The following is an 18577-nucleotide window of genomic DNA, read 5'->3' on the forward strand; positions in this document are numbered from 1 at the left end:
CAGATATTCTGAGTTATGTTTTTAAAATGTATCAGGGGTGGGACTGGAACTATGTTGTCTAACACTAATTATCCCTTCTTTTTGAGGTAAAGCCCTTCTGTGTACTCTGGCTGATGCTTCATGAATCATGAGGTTTTCCAGTATAGCTATGGGGATTACTCTCAACTCACTATGAGCATTATGCACTGTTACTTATAATCTTTTTCGGTGGTTCTTTCCCCAGCCTTAGAATTTTTCACACTTGCATGCACTGATCAATATTCTGCTAACTACTCAAGAGTGATGCCCCCACAAATCACCAAAGTCCTCTCTGTGTGAAGCTATCTCTTCTCTGATACCCTGTCTTGCAAATTCTAGCCATATTCTTTCTAGACTCTCGTGCACATCTCCTTAACTCAGGGAGCCCTTCTGGCTCTGCCTCAGTTCCCCTTCTCTGCACTTCAACCTGGAAATTCTTCCAAATCAGTAAACTGGGCTAGTCATTGGGCTTACTGCATTTGTTTTTCATTTCTCAGGAATCACTGTATTTTGCCACATGATAGTCAATGTCTTAAAAACCATTGTTTCATAGGTTTTGTCCAATTTTTGGTTGTTTCTGTTGGGTGAATAAATCTGGTGCTTATTATTCCATTTGGGCTGGAATTGGAAGTCTAACTAGTTGTTGCTAACCACATGGATTGCTTGCATGTCAGAAAGTGATAGTTTGAGCATTTTACATATCAACACAATTTATTGTAACTTACATGTTGGCATTTGACTGTGTTTTAGTTATGTTCTAGAAATTGGTGAGCTGCTTTTGGTTGACATTTAACCCATTTTTTTTCTCATTTAAAATAATGGGAAATAGGTTCCCGGTTAGCATTTTTATGTAGTATGTCTTATTTCCTGTAATGGATTATTGATGCTAATCGGGAAATGCCTATATTTGGCTTAGACTTTTCTTCTTTCACATGAAAATTCTCCTAGAAGTAGCCTGTCTGGGAGACATGAAGTTTTCAAAGACAAGTGTCTTCTGTCTTTCTTCTCCTTTGTGTATGAATTTCATCTCCCTCAGAATTACCAGATGGAGCATTAGTCATCAAGTCCACATTCCAACAGCTCTTAGCTAAGTCATCCCACTTTTAATAGATTTCTCTAGGAGCCTATCCCATGCTTTTCTCTTACTGTGGTGGATAGGCCAACCATATCTTCAAGAAATGGCATATAAATGTAGTCTTTTCATCAGGCATCTTATTGCCCTGAATAAAACTAGAGTTCTGTTGTTAAGCCATAAGGAGAAAAGGGACATGGATAAGCCATTAGGAGTGCCTACGAAATTTGACAATGGACATGAATGACAGGCTAGGTATTATGAATGCATTTTGAACATGGATATGTCATAAGGTTTAAAGAAGATTTTTCTGGAAGTGTAAAGCCATGGGTTGTAGAATGGCAGAGGCTGGTGACAGTCTCCTATTTGGTCTCTCCATGACAATAATCCAGGAATGCAGCATTGAAGGCCAACAATAGAATAGATAAAGGAAATTCTTCAAAATACTTATCCAAGGAAGAAACTTTAGGAAGTACTAGGTGGCAGATGGGATATAAAGGGCAAGTAGGGCAAAAAGAGTGTGTAGCAGAGAAAGACTAGATTATGAAAACTCATGGAGTGTCAGAAAACTCATGGAAGTCACTACTCTACATCTGGTAAGTTGGGTCCTGCCCAGGACTTGAGACAATGATGTCTGCAAAAATGCACTGAAGACTCTCTATTAGCAATAAGACTGTTGAAATAGACTGGCACTAACACATCTGGAGTCTGTGGTGACCCCAGATGGGCAGAGTACAGCTTGATATGTACAGTAATCCCCATCAAAGATGGCCAACTCATTGAGACCATGAATGTCCAAGCCTTTGTTTCCATGTCCCCACAGGAGTTCCCTCTAGGATAAGGAGCTAATCCTAAACCCCAGCCCTGACGTCCTTAGAGCCTGCCAGCTTCTGTATCCAAAGCCAGTTCTATCTTTTGCCATATCAAAGATATAATAAGAAAATAATAAACATGTTGTAGTAAAAGAGTAAATATCTGGGGTCAGACCGGTCAGGACAGAGTTATTGGTCAATATTTTGTTAGTTGGATGACATTGGGTAGGTTACTCTTTTTCTCTGAGCCACATTTACTGATCTGAAAAAGGAGAATAATTATAATAATACCTGCCCAAATAATTTTTTTTTTGTGAGACTTAATCATGTTTGTCAAAGAACGTGGCAATTGAAGAGCTCAGACTTTGGTCCTGGCTCAGTCCATTTACTTGATGTATCAACTCTCAAGTTTCTTCACCCCTTTGGGTCTTAATTTCCTTATCTGTCCTTTTACAGAGCTTAAAAACCAGTTTTTGGCATATACTGTCTGCTGAATAAATATTTGTTAAATAAAATTCTGTTGGATCTATAAAACAAAACGTTTCATTTAGATCAGCATTTTCCAAAGTATGTGTTGTGAGACGCTGATGAATTGATAATGCATATTATAAAAACCCAGGAAGATATTGTCATTGGTGACACCCACAAAGCCACCATTTTGTGGTGACACCACAAAGCCAAAATATTTACTTAACAGTATTTTATAGAAGAAGCCACTATTTCCCCTTAACACCTGTTCATTTGCCTCTTTTGATTTTCAATCAACTCTTGCCACGGCAATCCATTTGAATATAGGGGGACATTGACTTAGCTAAATCATAATTAGATATTAGTTGATGGCCCTAAATTGGACAGCAATTTTCCTGAAGGCAGGGACTCATCAACCTGTGGGCTTGTCCTTGCCCCTGATGTGGAGTATAATGGGAGCGTGAGACATGCTTGCTCCACAGATGGTTTAATTTGTACACCTGGTAGTCCAGTTGCTCAACCAATTGGCTTCCTTATTGAAATGACAGCTAATTTAAAAGAATAAATGGCTATTTAATAGAATGGGAAACCATTAAACCCAGAACCTTCTAATAAAGACTGATTCTTATGTCTTATGAAGTGTTAATTACTGGCTCCTGAGAAAAGGGAAGAATGAAATATTGCCCGTGGAGTGCTTGTTGCCTCACTGTGAACTCAGACTCTACCTTGAATAATACTGACAATGCTAATAATAAAAATGCTGCTGCTGCTCCTTTATTTTTCAGTTGTACTTTGTGGTTTCAAAACCATGTAAATTTGGAGAAGTAATTGAATACAAAGGAAAGAGAACAGGCTGTGGATTCTGCTAGATCTGGGTTCAAATCCAACCTCTACTGTCTGTGTTCTCAATGCTACCATCTGAAAAATGAGAATAACAATACATATTATAAGTGTTAGGGACGTATTAGAGCCCCCCCAAAAGAATTGAAAATAAGGAAAATAAAAATTGTGTTTGAGAATGAACCTTAAACATCAACACCGTGACTCATTGCCCGATAGTCCTAAAAATACAAAATGGCTGTGAGACCTGGTAACAAATGCAATCAGAATAGCAGCTGCAGTTAGCTATGGAAACATAGCAGAACATTACAAACACAATTGTCCAAATATCAGAAAAGGGAGCCAGAGTGTGAGCCAACAAATTTCGGATGTTTCCTGCCCAACAGGATAGACTATACCTAACATAGAAATAAAGGTGCAGTAGATTAAAAGCTCCTCGTGTCAGAAGGTAGAGTGTATTCCTCCACCCTTGAACACAGGTTTGTCCATGTGACTTGCTTTGGCCAATGGGACACTGGCAAATATGGCACAAGCAAAGGTTTGAACAGTGCTTACAGAGTGAGGCTTGCCTTCTCTTGCTGCTGATATCTTTTCTCATCATGTGACTTAGACTGGAGGATGAGAGCCTACCTGTAGGGAGGCTTCAACTGTTCAGCCATCTGAACCATCACATTTGAGGCTCTGTACGTACGAGTGAGGCTGTCCTAGACCATCTAGCCCCAAACAAGTCTCCCCAAACAAGTCTGTCCTAGACCATCTCCCCAAACAAGGAGAACCACAGAACCACAGCTAACCCACAGCATTATGAAAAATGGTTGTTTGTTGTTTTAAGTCATTGAGTTTTGGGGTAGTTTGTTATACCACATCAGACGTCTGAAGACTTTTTAGCTTTCGGTATTCCAGTCCCAGGGGTGAGGTCATCCACTCTGTATATATGTATATGAATGTATCAGGCAATTTTACGTTGACATCATCAAAGACTCCATTCTCCTCACTTCTCTTACCCTGAGGCCATGCTCGCCAACAAATGTCTAATCATGATCTGGCCTGTCACATAGTTTACCTAGGTGGACAATGGACTGACCACATGAACCCCAAGGATTCCTAGCCCCTGGTAAGGCAATTATTTATGACAAATTAATGACGTGTCTTCTGACCAAGGTTTGGCTTCAGGAGCGTATATCCTATGTCTCTAAACATTTGCTCTCCATTCTTCTCTATCCTGCTCTTTAGTCCAGAAAGTTCATCTGTATAGATTCCCTCAAGGAACGATCTTGCCTTGTGGCTTCTTATTGGGCTTCCCCAGTGGGAAGCTTTACCTGGAAACTGGAGAGAAGGAGAGTGATTTCAGAGGATTGATCCTTATAGTACCTCCCTCTAAGATTGATTTGGGTAAGCTGAGTTCCTGGACTGAAGATTGCTGCTCCTGTTAAGATAATCCCTTCTCTAAAACTCTCTCTTTGAAACCAATCCTTTCCCTCATCTTTTCAGGCTTAGAGGTAAAAATGGAGCAATTTTTACTCCAGTTCTGCACTATCCTATCTGGTTTCCCTACTCCTGCCCACACTTTTGTAAATAACTCTTTTATTAAGCCTTTTCCCAATTATCCTGATCTCAGCATGCCATCTGTCTCCTGTTGAGCCCTGACTGATACATATGCTAAGCATGTGGGTTTGAGTATCTGGTTTGTCTGATGGTGGTTTCTCTTTGGCTTATGATTTACCCTTGAGAGATGGTTCCACATTCACTGAGCCAATGTAGTCGAGTTTTTAGGCCCACGAGGCTGAGAGTCAGACTGATATTCACAAAGGTAACAAATTCCTCTAGGAACCAGCCAGCTGGCCTTTTCCCTTCTGGAGTGGAGAACAAGAATTGTACTTGTCTGTATTTCTACAATACCCACTCTTCAAGGTTGCTGTTAGGATTAGATAAACTGCATGCAAATTGCTTTGTGCCTTTGTATCTGCCATCTTGTAAATTCTCAACATGTTAAGAACTGCTGTTATTATGTTTTTTTTAATTTTTTTTAACGTTTATTTATTTTTGAGACAGAGAGAGACAGAGCATGAACAGGGGAGGGTCAGAGAGAGGGAGACGCAGAATCCAAAACAGGCTCCAGGCTCTGAGCTGTCAGCACAGAGCCCAATGCGGGGCTCGAACTCACGGACCGTGAGATCATGACCTGAGCTGAAGTCGGCCGCTTAACCGACTGAGCCACCCAGGCGCCCTGCTATTATTGTGTTTAATGTTCCTTTGCATAATATGGTCTTTACCAAATGATGTGTAATATTTTTCTTGGGCTCCTTTTTGGGATGCTTGTATTAGGGTGCATAACATTGAGATTGCGGGGCTTGGGATAAAAAAAGAGAATGTAGGTGAAGCATGATTTACATGTGGTGCACACAGCTTCTAAAGCCTTGTGACAAGGCACCAAATGGAAAGGATTCTGATTTAGCAGTTGTCACATAAGCATATTCCATGAGTCAAACATGGAGGAAAAAATGGAGCACTTGAAGTAAAACAAATAGTTTTGCCAGTTCATTGTAATTAAGCAGTCATGGAGCACTTGATTTGCTTGTGTCAGGGGGGTGACAGGTGGATCCCTTCTGGGACATGGCATGGTGGCAAGATGTGTAAGTTTCCTTGTTATGTACTAAGGAGTATGGACGGTCAAGTAAAAAGATTCCCTAGCATTCTCTCCTTTTCAGAGCAAGCTAGTATCCAAGGCACCAAGTAAGGAGGCAAAGTAAACAGGGCCCTGGTAATGTCACTCACATCTCTTCCCATTATGGGTTCAGGTTAGCCTCTACATTGTTTTTTTTTTTTTAAGTTCATTTTGATTTATTTTGAGAGAGAGATAGAGTGGGGGGAGGGGCAGAGAGAGAGGGAGACAGAATCCCAAGCAGGCTCTGCATTGTCAGCACAGAGCCCAATGTGGGGCTTGAACTCACGAATCATGAGATCATGACCTGAACCAAAGTCAAGAGTTGGATGCTTAACCGACTGATCCACCAGGAGCCCCAGGTTAGCCTCTACATTGTAAGGTCTTGCCTCTATTTCTCTTCATACAGCAAATATTCTCCTACTCACCTACACACAAGCACACACAACCCCCAACCATCTGTGGAGAGCCATTCAAAATCGATCTTAATAACCTTCATTCTCTACAAATGTATTCTCTGATGGAGGCTTTTGTTTCGAATTGCTTGTTTACTTTAAATGATTTGTTTGGGGGCCTCAATTTCATGTCCTTACTATTCAAAGCAGGATGTGGCCTCAGAGGAGCTCTAAGCAGCTCAGGACAAGGCAGACCAGGAGCCATCATGAATGGGTGCAGAGTGAACAGAAATTGTCATGAAAATGGGAGTATAGTTAGCATAGGGTCACAAGACAGACATTGATCGGAAGTGTTCCTGTGGAACGGCCCGTGGACAGAACATGGAAACAGACAGTCAATTGTAAGGTGGAGGATGATGTATAAGATGGAGTGTGAGCCTGGGGTAAGTAAAGGAATGTCATATCGAGGTCATAAGAACCTTAACACTCAGGGAGATGTAGAACAGAACATTGATTCATAAGTTTTGAGACAAAACATAACTACCTGAACTTGAAATCAGGTGGGGCACCAGGTCAAAAATAAAGAAGAATCTAAAAAAATAAAAAAAATAAAGAGGAATCTAATTTAGATATGCAGTTAAAAATTGCCCATGCTAAGGGGGCAAGAGATTTTAGCAATAATGATAATTAAAAAAAAAAAATCACCAGATTACCTCCTAGTTGGAAATGTCTAAAAATCATGTGAAGCATTGACTAGAGACTATTTTTTTTTCATTTTTCTAATGTTTATTTATTTTTGAGAAAGGGAGAGAAACACAGTGTGAGTGGGGGAAGGACAGAGAGAGGGAGACACAGAATCTGAAGTAGGCTCCTGGCTCTGTGCTGAGTAGGCTCCAGGCTCTGAGCTGTCAGCACAGAGCCCGACGTGGGGCTCGACGTGGGGCTTGAACTCATGAACCATGAGATCATGACCTGAGCCAAAGTCAGACACTTAACCAACTGAGCCACCCAGGTGCCCCTACTAGAGACTGTTTGAACTGGTGCTGAAGAAAATATGAAAAAAAAAAAAGGCTATCAGAATTCATATAGACTTATTCAGCTTGTATCACGTAATCAGCAACCAACCACATGAATGTTCCTTTGGGGAACGAGAAAATAAGGGGAATCGGCCCTGGGTAGGTAAAATAACCTTAGGTGGGTATCTTGGGTGTCTCTTTAGCCTGAAAAGCATGATCTCACCTTAGAGTTTAGTGTCACAGTGAAGTTAAGTGAATCCCCCAGTCTCTCTTCTGAACCGTATTAACAACACAATTGTTCAGTCATTGACAGAGCAGGGTTACTTTTCAAATTTAAAATATGGGCTGTGGATCTCTCCCTGTGCTTATTCTTTCTTCTAACTCTAAGCAGTCTTCCCAAAGCTTTGGATGAACCAAATGCTGACTCGGGAAAAGGAAAGGAGAACACGTGGCCAGTTCTCTCCAGAGCGGAAAGCAGGAAAGCCTTTGTCATCTCTGTCCTGTGTAATTTGACTAAACCTACTTGAAGAAGAAAGAACGGATGGCCTCAGAGAAACTTTGTACTCTTAAGTGAACAATAATCATAGTGCAGAAAGGGAAAAGGGAAAAAAGGAAGAGGAAAGAAAATGAGGCTGTTTTTTTTCCCCCCTCAGCTGAGAATGTCTAAGGTTTCATTAATGCAACTTGGATCCTTTCTCTCTAAATGAGGTTCCAACTTGCTGGAAAAAGGCCCGTGCAGAAATATCATGTAATTAATAATGCCTTGAAGGGAAATATACTTTAGGTGTTTTGCTATTTTTTTAACCACTGGATGTGGTTTTTAAATTATTATTTATTTATGCCCATGTTGATGCGGACTGATTTTGGGGTGACTTACATAAACACATTTATTTTTTTTAATGTTTATTTATATTGAGGGGGGGCAGGGACAGAGAGAGAGAGAGAGAGAGAGAGAGAGAGAGAGAGAATCCCAAGCAAGCTCCCTACAGAACCCAATGTGGGGCTTGAACCCACCAACCTGACCTGAGCTGAAATCAAGAGTGGGAGGTTTAACTGACTGAACCACCCAGGTGCCCCCATAAATATATTTAATATTGTAAGATTAAAAAAAAAAGAAGCAAATAGGAAAATCGGGAAAGGGAAAAATTCAAGCAGTTAATATAAGATAATATTCGTACCCGAAATGTTTGTTATTCTAAGTCCTCATAGTTCCACTAAGAACCAAAGATGTGAGACAAAACCAGATACATGATTTGCAGTGTCCCTAAGATAAAAATCAGACTTGATGCTCAGGAGAGCCAGAGCAAAATGCCTCCCTTGGGTCCTCATAAATAGGAACGTAATGGACAACTTCCTCAACAGCATCCTTACAGTAAACACAGACACCAGCTTCACAGATCAGTTTCTTATCCTCCCCTTGGTGCCACCATATAAACATTAGCCAGGAAGAGCAATTCAGTATGGGAATCTACACACATCTCCGACAGCCCGGCTTACACGAGGCCAGCGTATCAGTGCACACCAAAAAATGGACCGATGCACTGCACATCACTTATTCAATCAATCACCCTCAAGTATTTGATTTTTCACCCAAGCTTGAGAGAAGCACTGAGTTCAGCCTGATGCCGCGGACAAAAAGCTGGAGAGTACCTGCTCTGTGTTGCCAGTTTCGCCAAGCCAGAAAAATAAGGGTAACTTCATGGGATGTTGAGGAGATTCAACTCCTGGGGCAGTTTCCCCTTATTTGCCCGTAAGAAGATAAGAAGCTGTCCCCTTCACTCACTGCAGAAGGAGCCTGAACCTTAGAGCTGTCTGAGCTCTCAGTTTGGGGATTGTCTAGATTTTACTGCAACAGAAGCTTATATAATTCTGAGAGTCCCTTTAGGAGATGAACACAAAATCAACTACATAAATTAATTGCTATTTAGAATGGAAAAACACACAAAAAATGCAAATTTTAGAAAAACTTGTCAGATATCACAAAAATCTCTAAAACTTCTTTCTTTGTGTGAATTAACTGCCTGACACTCCTCAACAACAGGGTTTTCCTAAGTTGGGGCCACCAATTGCTTGATCTCTTATAAAAATCATATTCTATACAGGGAATAGAAAGATAATTCAGTCTTCTAGCATAGATGATGGAAATTTGTTTTTTTTTTTAATTTTTTTTTAATGTTTATTTTTGAGAGAGACAGAGAGACAGAGCATGAGCAGGGGAGGGGCAGAGAGAGAGAATCCGAGGCAGGCTCCGGACTCTGAGCTGTCAGCACAGAGCCCAATGCAGGGCTTGAACTCACAAACTGTGAGATCATGACTTGAGCCGAAGTCGGTCACCTAACCAACTGAGCCACCCAGGTGCCCCAGAGATTTATTTTTTCTTATTCACAGTTGAGGAAAAATTTCTTTCCACTTTACAACCTGTTACAGATACTGGCATGTACATTTAAAATTTTTTAAAGAAATATTTATTTATTTATTCATTTATTTATTTATTTTGACAGAGAGAGTACCTATGAGCAGGCGAGGGGCAGAGAGAGAGGAAGGAGAGAATCTGAACCTGTGCTGTCAGTGCAGAGCCTGATGCAGGGCTCAAACTCACGAAGCATGAGACCATGACCCAAGCCAAAATCGAGAGTGGGACATTTAACCAACTGAGCCCCCCAGGCACCCTGTGGCATGTGCATTTTTAATTTTAGGAAAATCTGTGTCAAATTTCTGTTATAGATATGCTGTGATATTTAGAATAATTTTTCACAGATCAGTTTCAAGCCCCTTACATTTGTCTTTCCTCCACGACCTAGCTACATACTTCCTTTTTTTTTTTAAGTTTTTATTTAAATCCCAGTTAGTTAACTCTATATACTTCTGGTTCCAGGCCCCTATGGGGCAGTTTCACATCACAATATGGCCCTGTACCTTCATGTGACAATATGAGGTGAGTCACCACCTTGGGAAGGAGGGTAATTTTATCTGGATGGCTAGCAGCTACTTAACTGTGCAAAGAAATGACTGCAGGCTGCACGGATGTATCCTGCTAAACACAATTAAAATGATTCTAGTGAGCTGAATAATGGCAACCCCAAGATACCAGATCTTAATCTTTGGAGCATGCCCTTGCTACCTTATAAGCAAAAAGAGTGTTGGGGATATAATTAAGAATCTTGAAGATCTCAAGGATAAAGAGATTATTCTGGACTATCCAGGTGGAGCCTAAATAGTGTCGACAGGTATCCTTATAAGAGACAGGCAAAGAGAGATTACACTCACAGAGAAGGTGATGTGAAGACAGAGGTAGAGATTGGAATGATGTAGCCATAAAGCGAAAGAACACCAAGGAATCCTGGCAGCCACCAGAAGCTAGAAGATTTGGGGCCAAAAATCGGACTGCTTTCCAGAACCCCCCCAAGGGAGCCCTGCTGAACCTTAAGTTTGGACATCTGGCCTCTAGAACCATGAGAGAAGAAATTTCTATTGTTTTACGCCACTGAGTTTGTGAAACGTTGTTACACGAGCCCTAAGGAACTAATATAGACTCCCAGTTCCACTTCCTTACAGCCAGATCCCATCTAGGGTCATAGCTTTTCCATACCCACTTTACATTAGGGGAAATGTAAAAGAGGGGAAGTTGGAGGAGAATGAGACAGTTATTGTAACCAATTGCTGTTGAAATACTTTTGTTCATTGTAGAAAATCCTATGACAATGTGAGCCTATCACTTAGGCCCCTCCCATGGCCTTGGGAGGGGCCCAGGAAAGTGAGGGGCCCTGAAGCTTAAGACTCATTAGCTTCACGGTAAATCTTCCTCTGACACGAGGCAGCCATGATGGTTGTGTTGAGGAAGGTCTAAAAGGGAGATCTTGGGGGACCTGGGGGTTTCAATTGGTTAAGTGTCAGACTCCTGACTTTGGCTCAGGACAAGATCTCACCAGTGTGTGAGTTCAAGCTTGGTGTCAGGTTCTGAACTGACAGTGAGGAACCTGCTTGGGATTCTCTGTATCTCTCTCTTTCTCTCAAAAATAAATAAACATTAAAAAAATAAATAAATAAAAGGAAGGGTGCGTGCCTGCATGTCTCAGTCAGTTAAGCATCTGACTCTTGGTTTCAGGTCGGGTCATGATCTCATGGTTCCTGAATTCAAGCCCCATGTCCAGCTCTGCACTGACAGTGAGGAACCTGCTTGGGATTCTCTTTCTCCCTCTCTCTCTGCTCCTATCCCACACCTGTGGAGTAGAGCACTCATTCCCTCTCTCTCAAAATAAACTAAAAAAAAAAAAGATTTAGGGGTGCCTGGGTGGCTCAGCGGGTTAAGTGTCTGACTCTTGATTTCAGCTCAGGTCATGATCTCACAATTGGTGAGATTGAGCCCTGCATGGAGCTGACAGTGCAGAGCCTGCTTGGGATTCTCTCTCTCTCTCTCTCTCTCTCTCTCTCTCAATCTGTCCCTTTCCCACTCATGCATGTGCTTTCTGTCTCAAAATAAAAAAACATTAAAGAAATCTTTTAAAAAAGACTATAAATCAATCAATCAATCAATCAATCAATCAATGGAAGATCTTATGCTTTTGTGGCAAGAAAGGACCAATTTGGAAAAAAGCAGGAATTTCTGAGCACGAGTATAATGGAAACCAGTTTATGGTGGGAGGTGGGGGTGGCAGAGGATGAAGAAGGAATGGAATAAGAGTAATAATAGCATTTTTAAGAAATGCTGCATGAGCTCTGTCCCTGCTTTTCCCTACAAGAGGTGGGAAATTGTAAGCTTTTTTCTTGTCCCTGATTCCCATAGAGACACCAGTTTCCTCTTCTCCCCTAACAATTGCACTTCTGGTATTTAAATCTTTGCTGAATATTCTATAATTATTTCTTAACATATCTGTTTCCTCCCCCAAGGTTTTGAGCTCTGTGAGACAAAGAGCCACGGTGATTTACTTTTGTAAATCGGTTAAGTTAAAAAAAAAATGATAAGAGATCAAGACAACCTGGAGAGGGAGCCTAGAGTACAGGGTCAGACCACTCCAGCTTTTATCTGTATGTCCCCTTTTCTCTACTACCCTGACAATAGAATCCTTACGGAGTCTAAGGAAGGAGAACCGACCTTCTCAGCATGTGGCATCACCAATCTACTGTTTATGGCATAAATATTGATTTTTGGTACTCAAAACACAGGCTGTTGAGATTCAAAACCCATTCTTTCAACCCACTGTTTCTGCTAGGAGCTTGAACCATTTATTTTGAAATCTTCCACAGATCTCCACCCCAGCTGAGAATGTATTCTCTTACTGTGCTGTGTCCTTCCTTCACTGATTCAGTAAGTCCTGGGTGCCCAAGGAGATGAGGCGAGAGAGGAGCCATGGGGCAAAAGTACTTACAGAGAAAGGAAAACATATCAGTTAATAGTAAAATATTACCCCACTACAATTATGTCTGTATCAGATCATCGGTCCCAAAGTTTCATCCCGTGAAGTGTGAGTGGGTATAAGGCATACCTTCAAGAAAGGACTTCGAAGAGCCACACTGTGATTCACTATGCTTTCTTTTCTTTCAGCCTGGTTACCAGAGTGAGGGGACAGAGTAGAGCTCTCAGCCGACTTTCAGTGGTCTCAAAGCACTAGCGAGAGACCAGATCTTTATTTATTTAAGCCGCTGTAATTTTGCATTTGTTTGTTAGTATAGCATAAACAACTAACCTCTCATAATTGTTACAAACATGAGAACGTAGCTCTCCCATCAAAGAGTAGTAAAGTCCCTTCATTTAAATCAAAACAAAGATATCTACAGAAGAAGTGTGTGTGTGGTCACTGGAATATACACATAAGTGGAATTAAATAGATACAAAGCAAATTTTTTGAGGGAGCTGTACTGACAAAGAAGCCACGGGCCTGGATAAAGAAAGTCTGTGGCAGTTTGACATGACCGAGCCAAAGTAGATTGACGCAGTGGCTTATCCCCCAAGGAGAACATGCCCTCCTATGCCTTTCTAAATGAGGCCCAAGAGAGTGACTAAGAGCTAAGAAATAGAACTGGGGCTGAATAATTAAGTGTTCTCCATTTCCTTGACAGAGGACCCTTCCAATTCCTGCCCAGTAGAATCTCTACAGACCAACGTCTCCCATTTTTCCAAGTAAAATAGAAACATTATTGCCATTAGCTTGCCTCTATTCTACTGTGAATGCTATATATGTGGGGATACTTCCCAGTGTTAGTTCATACGTCTCTGGATCAAGAGAAGTTCCATCTAGACCTGAAATAGTCATCATTGCATATCACTCCTAGATGTAGAGACTACCGTGCATGACCCAGAGATGTTGGACTTTGAACTTTGATGCCAAGACTAAATGGGACTTTTGGATTGCCTCCTTTGAGTTAAGTCTGAATGTTTTATGCGTAAGAGGGGAGTAAACTGAGCATTCCATGACCAGAAAGGCAGACTGTTAAAAGCATTAGGATTGTTCACAATATTCTGTTCTCTTTCCTCCAGGGCACATGGCAGGATTGTATTTCTACCTGCACAAAGTTAGGTGCAGCCATAAGACTTACCTTGGCCAGGGGCACCTGGGTGGCTCAGTCGGTTGAGCGTCCGGCTTTGGCTCCAGTCATGATCTCGCAGTTGTTGAGTTCGAGCCCCGTGTTGGGCTCTGTGCTGACAGCTCAGAGCCTGGAGTCTGCTTCAGATTCTGTGTCCTCCTCTCTCTTCGCCCCATCCTTGCTTGTGCTCTGTCTCTCTCTGTCTTTCAAAAATGAATAAACATTAAAAAAAAATTAAAAAAAAAAAAAGACTTACCTTGGCCAGCAAAAAGTGAGCTGAAATGATGTGTGCCACTCCAGGAAGAAGCTCTCTGAGATCCACTGCATCCTTTGCAATGTTTTCAGAGAGGGTTTATTCCCTGTGTGGGCCCCAGGGCGTGGATGCAATGTGGAACAGAGTCCCTAGTCAACCATGAAGACTGTGAGCAAGAAATAAACGTCTTTCGTGTGAGGTCACTGAGATTCAAGAGTTCCTTGTTTCCATAGTACTTTACCTAACCTGCCTCACAGAGGTTCTTATAGGATATTCTGGCAGGGCCCTGTAGTCTTAGCAGATGCTTATTGTCCAAGCCTAAAAGTGGCCCAAAGATCTGTATCTGAACTCTCAAGTTCATATCTCTTATCCTTCAGTCCTAGCCACCTCTTGGCAATTCATGATAAAAAGGTCATAGACATCCATGGTACTACATGAGACACCTTATGAGAAAGTCCTTCTCTAAAATAAACCCTCTCTGGCCTTGGGGAAAATTGTCCTCCCAGACACCTATCTCCTCGTGGGCCCATCTCTGCCTCTCAGGCCTGGAATTTCTAGAATCCCCTGAGTGGGGAGGCTTTTTCCATGCCTCAAAAACTCTATCTTTAGCTCTGCAGTACACAAGCCAATAACAATCTCATCGACAAAGAGTTCTGAACTCAGAAACCAAAACTCAGACTGCCCTTTTTAGCTTATGGTAGGGGTGAGACTATCGCACACACTTTTCAAAGCAATAGGAAGAGGCTATTCTTTTTTTTTTTTTTAATGTTTATTTATTTTAAAGAGAGAGAGATTTTGAGAGAGACAGCGCAAGTGTGAGTGGGGGAGGGGCAGAGAGAGGGACAGAGGATCTGAAGCGGGCTCTGCGCTGACAGCCGGGAGCCTGATGGGGGCTCAATCCCAAGAAATGTGAGGTCGTGACCTGAGCTGAAGTCAGATGCTTAGCTGACTGAACGACCCAGGCGCCCCAGGAAGAGATGATTCTGCTACACGTGTCATTGACAAAACAAAGGATTCAACTCAGGAATTCAGACTCAATGGGAAATGGGACTTGTTCCTCTCTAAGAACTTAATATAAATCCTTTTAATCAAAGGTCATTCTGAGAGTGGACAGAGGAAACAGGGAAAGAACTAGCATTTGGGGGACCCTACTATGTGCCAGGTACTTAACCACATTCAACCCTCTAAGCAGCTATATGAGAGAGGTGCTATTATTTTCACACAGAAGACACTAAGGTTCAGCGAACTGAAGACACTTGCCTAAGGTCACAGAGAAAGTAAGTGGCAGAGCGGGAATTCCAACCAGATGTCTCTAGCTGCAAAGACTTCACAGTTGTACTCTTCCTTCGCTACCCGTTGCCATAGCCAAATGAAGTTAAAAGAGAGAAAATATTTACCATAGTAGGGTAAGAGAAACATGATGCAGAATTAAAGAAATTGTTGTTTTCTTAATATGAGTAAAATTTACATTTCTGAACATTGTAACATCTAATCTATTTTAAAATCTCCCCATTGGGGTGCCCCGGTGGTTCAGGTGATTAAGCATCCGACTTTGGCTCAGGTCATGATCTCGTGGTTCGTGAGTTTGAGCCCCACATCAGGCTCTCTGCTGTCAGCACAAAGCCCACTTGGGATCCTCTGTCCCTGTCTTGCTCTGTCCCTCCCGTACATGCACTCTCTCTCTCTCTTCCCAAAATAAATTTTTAAAAATCTCCCCATTAAACTACCACTTAAATAGTGACTATAATTATATCCTTTATTCAGGAAATCCTGTACTAGTGATATTTTGGATGGAAATACAATCAATATCATTATCTTCAAGACATCAGACGTAAAGAACACAGAGATTCCTTACAGTTGTAGTATGGGAAATGGATCATGTCCCTTGCTGGCCATTACATTTGTACCTTGCTCCTGTGTCCATGTAGCTTTCACCTAAAGGAAAACTGAGGAGAACAATTTCACAGGACTTAAAAATTTATAATAGAGCATTTCTTGGCTAAGACAGCGTTTGATGTGTATAGAGCTTAACACAATGCTTGACACTGAATAAAAGTTTAACTAAATTAAGGGAACAACATGGGCTTTTGAGTCATGACTAGAATTCAAAGCTGGGTGGATTCTCCTGTCCCTCATTAGACAGGGGTTAAGTCATTTACCTTTGTCGAGATGGAGCTTCATCATCTATAAAATGGAGGAAATAATACCTATCTTACAGGATTCTTATGAGCATCGTTCAGAAGATTCTTGGGAAAAATTCTACTTCAGAAGCTTAAAGCCCCTGACCCCTGTCATGGATGCATTAGTCTTCTGTCTCTCAAGAAAAAGAAAAGGTGGAAATAAAAGATCGTGTCTATTAGCTCTTCTTAAATTAGTCCAACAAAATTCGAAGTGCTCCTTTCTCAAAAAGATAAATTTCATGCTGTTGGAACAAACGGAACATATAATGCTTGCTAAGTCTCTGGCAGGTGTCTGTCTAAAGCTTGATGTTCAACGTTGGTTCTAAAGAACAGGGAAGTACCTTCCCATTGATCCACTTCAATAAGGCCATGGAGTATGGGTTGAATTTCACAACAGTCATTTCTTCCCTAGAAGAAATTAGAAAAAGGGGCATGAGTCCTTTGAAACAAATGTCCACTATGAGGGTGAAACTTCCTATTTCCATCCACCCACTCCACTCCTACCCCATAATAAAAGATGGGAGGGTAGCAATCTGCTTAGATATGTGAAAACTAGGGGAAATCTTACATGCAAAAGGCTGAAACCAGTCAGGGTCAGAGCTGCTGCTGTGTAATATTGCTCTGAATAGATAAAAAAAAAAAAAGACAGTAAAAAACAGCCATTACCTATCACCTCAATTTTTACCTTAAAATGGCCACCTCTTTGCTTATCTTAAAAATCAGTCCAGACTTCCAGTTCCAGACAAGATTGCATAGACCCCTTTCGCCCTGTTCCTCCCCATTAAGCACAACTATAAACCCTGGAAATTAGGAAAGAAACAGCAAAATGAGAAGTTGGGAAGATGGTAAGAAGATGAACTCTTTTGAGACCCCAAGACTAAAAGAACAACCTAGCAGCACAGTGTCTTATGTGCTCCCACCTGATAGAAGAAGACAACTCAGACCCAGCCTTTCCCTACTCCTGACCTAGCAACAGAAGGCAGCCCAGGTAGGTTCATTTCTTCCTCAGATTGAATGGGAGTCCATTTGACAACATCATGCAAGACATCACTCACAAGAGGGACCAATAGGGAGCCTCACCAACAATAAGCAATCAGGAGAAGTGCTCTCCATCTAGGTCGTGCCTTAGACGCCCCTACCCCACCGAGAGATAACTGAGGCAGATGGGTAGAAACAGCAAAAGGGAACTCCACTACAGCAAGAGGCCCCATCCAGAAAGCTTCTTTGTCCCCCCTGGAATTGAAATTCTCTTCCCTCATCCAGAGGGACCTTGCGATTGCACTCTTAGGCATTTATTCTAGAGGAATGTTCACACAACAACCTATACACAAATGTCAATAGTTTTTTTTTTTGTTTGTTTATTTATTTATTTTGGAGGGGGAGTGTGAGTGGGGGAGGAGCAGAGAGAAGTGAGAGAAATCCTTCACTGCCAGTGTGGAGCTTGCTGGGCTCGAACCCATGAACTGTGAGATCATGACCTGAGCTGAAACCAAGAGTCAGATGCTTAACCAACTGAGCCACCCAATAGTGGTTTTAATTTTTGATAGGCAAAATTTATTGGGTGATAGGCACCCAATAGTGCCCCAATAGTGGTTTTAATTTTTGATAGGCAAAGACTGGAATCAGCCTAGATATCCTTCAACAGGATGGCTAAGTGACTGTGATTCATATACACATGGACTACCACTCAGAAATAGGAAGCAATGAACTGTTGATACATACCACAATTTGAATGAATGTCCAGAATGACCCTGAGTGAAAAAGGCAATCCTGAAAGGTGATATACCACATGATTTCATTAAGATAATATTTTTGAAATGGGAAAATTTTTAAATGGAGGTCAGATTCGTTGTTGCCAAGGATTTGGGATAGGGAAGGAGCTGAACATGCTATAAAGGAGAACCCAGGGTGTCCTCGTGTTGATGGAGCTGTTTGCTCAGAGTCTTGACTGCGGTGGAGGGTACAAACCTTGGTGTATGGTGAAATTGAATAGAATGAATTGCATGCCCACGCTTTTTCATTCCCACTTCAAATCATGGAAACTTATCAAATTGTCCTCCTCCCAGAATGCAATAAAAGCAGACCGCAGAGCCTTGCACCAACTACAGCCCCATGATTTACACCCTTGTATTGGATTGACTTCCACTGTCTCTCAGGACTCTTGCACAACGAACCAGAGGCAGTACAGGCCTTACAGCTGAACAGATCATTGTGGACTCCAAATAGCTCTGGAGGTCACCAAGGAGCTCACAGCCAATAGAAGAAAAAGACCCATATTAGAGTATTAGTAGAATACTCTACCTTGTAGTAGAATTAGAGTAACCTGACTTAAATCCTAC

At 41.6% G+C, this 18577-nt stretch overlaps 1 long non-coding RNA gene across 1 annotated transcript in view; it reads left to right on the forward strand.

Moving 5' to 3' along the window:
* Positions 1-18577, forward strand: part of LOC145714546 (uncharacterized) — a 120424-nt gene that overhangs the window by 31972 nt on the left and 69875 nt on the right. The window lies entirely within an intron of this gene.

Source organism: Panthera onca, chromosome X, assembly GCF_046562875.1.
Source record: "Panthera onca isolate mPanOnc1 chromosome X, mPanOnc1 haplotype 2, whole genome shotgun sequence".
Taxonomy (NCBI): Eukaryota; Metazoa; Chordata; class Mammalia; order Carnivora; family Felidae; genus Panthera; species Panthera onca.